This window comes from Nuphar pumila, chromosome 1, assembly GCF_984573655.1.
Source record: "Nuphar pumila chromosome 1, dmNupPumi1.hap1.1, whole genome shotgun sequence".
Classification (NCBI taxonomy): domain Eukaryota; kingdom Viridiplantae; phylum Streptophyta; class Magnoliopsida; order Nymphaeales; family Nymphaeaceae; genus Nuphar; species Nuphar pumila.
Genome location: NC_143249.1, coordinates 136604240 through 136611208, shown reverse-complemented (window position 1 = coordinate 136611208; position 6969 = coordinate 136604240). Strand labels below are relative to the sequence as shown.

The 6969-nt window shown below is 40.4% G+C and overlaps 1 pseudogene; it reads right to left on the bottom strand.

The window, feature by feature from the left end:
• Positions 1 to 2888: 2888 nt before the first annotated feature.
• LOC149849175 (uncharacterized) lies at positions 2889 to 3314 on the bottom strand (annotated as a pseudogene).
• Positions 3315 to 6969: the final 3655 nt, after the last annotated feature.

Genomic DNA, 6969 nt, shown 5'->3' with positions numbered 1-6969 from the left:
ATGTATTATATAATAATCTATATTTAAATTCAGGTGAAGAATAAAACATATTTTTGTGCTTTTATAGAGTTTAAAATGAAATTAACTCTCAATATACCCTGACTATGGCCATTGGTATATATTTTGAGCCAATTTTAAGTTAAACTTTAATAAAAGAAGAAAATATTTGAAAATATGATGATTTTTGAAGAGGATCCAGTGTGGATCCAATGTTATTTTATAAAAGATGAAAATCCTAAGTTTTGTTTACATCCTGACTATGGCCATTGATGTAAATCATCAACTTAAGATTAATTTACCTCTTACGAAATGGTGCACGTGCCATTCGTGGTCCTATTTGTGAGATTTTGTAATAAAAGCGAAATGAGATGAAACAAACAATTTCTAAAATATACAAATGCTCATACATTTTAATTTAATGCAAGAAATGAAAATTTATTATCATCTAAGTATCGTAACTTGGAATAATTAAATTTACAATTTCTAAGCTAAGAACAAAAAAAAATGATCCTTTTCACATATTTTCCTGCAAAACAGGGTTAGTACAAAATGAAAATGTATGTATATAGAAAGTAATGACTTCACATTAAATCCCAAGATACAACTAATGGAATGCTTGGGTGTATGCATTTTATTAAGAGGAGATGTAACACAAATAACAAAGACATACCTTGAGATGATAGATCGAATGAATATCAAAACATACGTTTGTGGGGTAGCTTTCAGCAAGTGTTAACAAGGTACGTTTGCAGAGCAAATTTTTACTGAATGCTAACAGGGTGCAGTGGTAGCTCAAGTTTCAACAGGTACTGCAGATGCTCATTATGCCCCTGGCAAGATGCCACGAAGGGAAGATGCTACAAGTGTGATGATAAGATCGATTTCTGAACAACTTGATCAAATAACGCCTCATCTGATGTGATGAAGGTTATTTGTTCATCATATCCCGATTCATATCAGCCTCATACCAAAGCAAAACAAGTAAACTATAGTCCTCTCCAATTAATTTTATCAACCCAGACATGAAATTTGAAATGCTATCTAGATACGCATCATGATTAGCATTTGGAATTGTATTTTCCAATGTTCTGATAGTCACAGAAGCATATCTCAGGCTTCTTATTCCTGTAACAAGCTCATCTGGTGATCCTGGGACTGAACCAGAACTCATGTAATGCATGAAATCATTGTCAGGAAATATATGAGGGTCAGGTGAATATTCTGCTAAACAACCGACTCACTAGAGTGTATTGATGGCTTGGTTTCTACCAAGTTGAAATATATAAGGGGAACCCTGTCATGAACTATTGCAGATTTGGTTCCACCCGACAGACCTATTAGACAATTAAACAGGAGAAAATCAAACTGTCATAAAAAAAAAGTGACACTATGAAAATATGATAAATCAAAACATATTCCAAAATCAAAATGATGAGATTAAGAGAATCCCACAACCGAATTCCGAACCCATATGAGCTATACAATTGAGCTGATTTCGATTAAGAAGAAATTTCCAAAGATAAAAACAACACCATTCAGATTTAAATAGAGGAATCCAACTGTGATACCTGATAAACTCCAACATGATGCTGATTGTACAGAGTCATGACTTTTCTAGGAATGATACATTTAACAATAAAGCATCATCTGTAGGAATCAAAATTGGCATAACACTAATTATCATTACCTGCGATTGGAGCGGTCTTTAGAGGCTGCAAACAGGATTTGATCTTCAAATCGCCGGGGGTTTCTGGCCAAGTCTCCTTTTCCACCTCAAGGTTCTCACGAGTGATCAAGATAAAACCAGACCCTACTCCACCAGCCACGGTTGTAGTGGGACCGATTTGTTTTGCCACAAGTTGGGATTGATTTGGTTCTCTAAAAGAATTTCTATAGTTTTTTATTTTTATTTTCTGGTATAACTAAAATCATCTGCAACCTGCTCTTTGTCATCAGTTTCAGCGACACCAGTGGTAGAAGCCTGGGGAGGGCCTTATTGCTAGGCAATAAGTATTTTTAGCTTGTTACTCAGGAGACTTAACCTTAAAAGGTGTTATTGATCCAACAGAAGATTTCTCTGTTCGGAAGAGCAGATGGTGGTGATGTTGTGTAACGCCTGAAAGGTGGAAGACATAACATTAGAGAAAAAGATATAGAAATCAGTAAAATGTTGAAATTATAGATGATGCAACTCGAGATGCAGAAAGTGTCCACAATAATTTGCTTACAGTGAATCTGCCTCCGCACTAAATTTTTACAGAAAATGAAGTTCAAAGTGAGTGTTTAGCGAAACACTCTTGTAGATATGATAATATACTCACCCTTGCTGGCTTCAACCATATTTTAAAACTGATTACCTCTTACCTCGAGTCGTGACTATCTAGATGCTTCTAAATTTAGGTCATATTCCCAGGTAGTTGTGTAGATGCTAATGTCACTCTTGAATAGTGGCATAAGCATCCTTCAATTTCGTAAAGCTTCTTCCCCTTTGTCAGAAAGATTCCATTCCTGTATTTTCATCATTCAATTCGCAGTAACAGAGAACAACCAGCACTAGGTCAATCATGAAAGTCTTTCATCTGGCACAAGACTGATCAAGTGGTTAGGACAAAGTATATGATTAAGAAGCTGCAAATGTTCTTCCCAAGAGACAGATATTGCAGGACAATCATAGAAAACAACATGAATTATATAGGTCAGGTACAAGGATAATTGAACAAATTGCTAACAATTGCACTGAAAATGAAAAGACTTCATGCGTCAGCGACTGCGGATTCAGTGAGGTTTATCCAAATCCTGGTTGCTAAGCCTGCAAGAATTGTATTTGCTAGTATGCCAAAAATTTAGAAAATAATCTGAAAATAGTGGATCACCTGAGCAGCCGAAATTCAGAATGTGGAACTACCAGCTGAGGTAGAATAGCCAGCAACTTGCAACTCTTTCAAGGTGTTTGTTAGCCAGTCTAAACCCTCATAAAGACCTTCTCCTTTGATAGCACAAGTTCCCTGAATACGCCATCTTTTGTTCTTCAGATCATAAAGACCAAGCCCTTGACAAATCTCCACTAGAGTCATGGCCCCACTCATGTCTTGTTTGTTTACGAATACCAATATGACTCTATTCAGCATGAAGGGATCACTAATAATGAATTGAAACTCTGCTTTTGCTTTACCAATGTGTTCTCTATCCAACGAATCAACAACATAAATCAACCCATCAGTATTGTTAAAGTAATGCCTGCACAGAGGCCGAAGCTTCTCGTGGCCACCAACATCCCACACAGTGAACTGTACATTTTTTTTTGTACTGAACATTCTCTACATTGAAACCTGTTCTGCAGAATTCACCCATCAAGATTTGGTGACTGAATTTATCGGAGGAACATCCCTTGCCAACCATTTCAAAACACATGTATGTATATTTTCTTTAGCTTTCCGCACCATTAACTGTTTGGAATAGGCATGCACCAACATCTTCTTGAGAAACTCATAGGCTTCCCCTCAAAACTGGACCTCACACACAAAATTGAGGCAGATCTGGCAAAATTGACAGCATCATTGTATTCCTAACCTCAGACAACAATTCACTGATTCTTGTTAACACCCTTTTGCTTGCAGAACAATGTTTTTTTTTATATGTTGAATCCCATAATATCCAGATTAGATATTTCCTTCACGGTCTGAAGAGCATCTAATGAACTCGCTACCAAGCAAGCAATCCAGATCTCTGATGGGTGCGATTCTTGAACTCAGTGATCTATGGAACTGATTCCTCCCTCAAATTCAGGACCTTCATTAGGATACAATCATAATATTTTTTTTTTACTGACTCTATTTGCTCTAAGTAAGATTCTTTAACTTCTTGGAACCGATAGGGTATGATCCGGCAAATTTTCCTTGTTTTGTGCCAGAGTGCTGGTGTTTATTAGAACTGAGAAATACACCAAGTCGTCTTCTCATTCTGATGCAGCCTTAGCAGATGAAAGCATCAACTAACCTGATTCCTCATTCTATTAGTGAGTGCTTATGATATCCATCCGATAGGTTAGAACAACATGAAGCATCCGGTGAATTCCATTTTAAAAGGTGCCTTTCAATGCATCGATATTTGGATAGCAATTCGAACGACATGTTTTCGATGCCTGTTCAATATGCTAACCGAGTATACAGGGGATGGCGTTGCAGGGTATGATATTGTGAACATAACCGACGTGTATATGCCATCGATCAATCTTGCTTTGAGAGATCAACTTTCTTTAGTCGATCGGGAAGAAATCTGTTTGGTGAGAGAAAGAGAGAGAGAACTTCCTGTGATCCTACTGAGAGACAACCGGCTTCCTCCAATTGAACCGAATGAGAAATCAGATGAAATGAAAGGGAAAGGGGGAGAAGAGGAAAGAGGAGAAAGGGAAGGAGGAAAGATGTAAGACCCATAATTTTTCAGTATCTTTCTGAAGAAATTCACGAGGCATTTTCAAGTAAAAATAGCATCTGAACCCGAAATACGAATCAGATCGATTTGTACGAACCAGTTATACTTGAGATATTCGTCTTTTTGTGAATATATGCTCAAACACTCTGGAAGCCATAACTTCCTAACTAAACAAAATCAAAGGATTTCCTCAAGCCAACTTTCTTAGTTACGTCAATACAAAGAGAATGGCGTACTCAGAATTTTTCAGAAAAAATCGCCGAAAACCCGAAATTTTTGCGGGACCCACGGAAATGTTGGTGGGAACACAGAAATATTCCTCAGAAAATATCTTGTGGGACCCACAAAATATCCTATGGAAATATCTAGTGGGCCCCACCTCAAAAGGAACCTCCTGGAATTAAAATAAAGCTCAGGGGCAAAAGGGGGATAAAAATTCCCAAGAGGAGGTGGGCTTGGGCTATAAATAGCCCTCCCCACTCTCTCTCTTCTCATAATTTCGACCCCCCCTCTCTCTCTTGCCTCCTCTCTCTCTCCTAAACCTCCCCTAGTGAGCCCAAGTGAGTCTGAGCCCACCTGACCTGGCCTGAACCCACCTGACCTGGTCTGAGCCTGCCTGACCTGGTCCTAACCCACCTCACCTGGGTCTGAACCCACTTGACCTGGTCCAAACCCAGTTGACTTGACTTGAACCTAGTTGGGTTTAAAGTCAAAGTCCTTTTTGGTCCAGATTCCGGTTTGGATTTCTGAACCCAGCCTTAGCCTACTTGAGCTGAGTTCGAACCTGCTGAACCCAATTGACTTGGATAGAACCCTGTTTGATTCAAACCACTTAGGTTGAGTAGCTTGACCTACTCTACCTCTTTCTCAACTAAGTCAGCTTCATCTGACTTAGTCTGACCTCTCGAAGGAAGGCTCGAAGCCAAAGAAGCAACTCGGAGCCGTTTCTTCCACGATTTGAAGTAAGTTCGCTTCGTTGATCCATCTCTCTCAAGTATTTGATTGTTTGTATATAGAATATACTTTCTGAAGTAGTATCTTGCTTTAGTTCTTGATTGAGCCCTTTTTGGACACTTCGGTGTTCAACCACTCGTCGCGTAACTATCGTCGGATATATCTATGTTCAAACACGCAGTATATGCGTTCTTCAAAATGGTATCTCGCTTTAGTTCTTGGTTGAGCCCTTTAGGACACTTCGGTGTTCACCCGCTCGCCTCGTAACTATCGTTGGATGCGGATCTAGGTATATATCTGCTGATTCTGCCGACGCGTCTTATATCGCACAGGCTATGTAATTTACCTTTGCCGTCGCGTCGTATGATGCCAAGGCTCCCTGCTTTCTGCACTTCCGATTACTGCACTTCCGATTATGCATTTACTTACGCCGTTGCGTCGAACGATGCCAAGGCTCCTGCTTTCTGCACTGTATTTACTTACGCCGTCGCGTCGAACGATGCCAAGGCTTCTGCTTTGTTATATATGTAGAATATTTCGTTCAGTTACACACCCTGAACAATAGTATATGCATTTCTTTACGCCGCCGCTGTATAAAGCACAGGCTTCTGCTTATACTACATATATAGCGCATAAATGAGCGTTCAAATGGAGATCAATTCCAAATCGCCCATGCGATTCCTTGACCGCTCCTCGTTCAAGATTCTGCTTGACGAATGAAGCCCCTATTGGAAAGGCTTTGCTTTTTGGCAAAATGCTCTTTACGTAAAGACTAAGTCAATTACGTATGGTCTGGCTATGGCCAAGGGTTCCTGCAACCTTGATGGATGCAAAGTACGCACAACGGTGCATATTCATTTCCCGAATTAAGCGTGGCGATTTCCTACCAAAGAGGGGAGATGCCGCTGAAATGGATAAAAGAAACGCACGCTTTCTTCGTAAAAGAGAGGAAGTGCTGCTGAAATTTCTGAAGGAGCTAAGAATAGCTCAGAAAGAACATAGCAGGAAACTCTGACATATAGCAGAGTGCTACCCAGTTCATGGTTTGCCCTCTATAACGTAGAAGGGTTCGTCGCACCACTGCCGGTAGAACAGGGGAGGTGCTGACGAAATGGTTGGTAGAAGAGCTGCCGGAACCAATAGAACGGCATAATGATGTCCGTTGATGGAACGATGCCAGATCGGCTCGTATCCTTGTGCCTGCAAGGGCACCTTGCTCGTAAGGGCCGTCGAGCCAGAGTAGAGGTTGTGCCTTGACTAGGTTTGGACTCGTTGCGTAAAAATACGCCGAGTAGCCGATCTATTTAGATCGAGTCATATGCATGCTCATTGAGAACGGTTACGCAACCCGACTCGTAAGGGCCGAAGAGCCAGAGTGTGTTGTTTCCACCCAAAGAGGTGTGATGCTCGTGGTGGCCGAAGTGCCAAGAGCGGTGTTCTGCATACATATGAATAAGACTTAGGGTCTCACATACCCCGCGGTTGAAAATCGTGTTAGGGGTACCCCCTCAGTAATGACTGTGTTGGGGCAGACTGAATGGGGTCGGGTACATACTCCCGTAGTGCTAAAAGCACGGGCTGCCT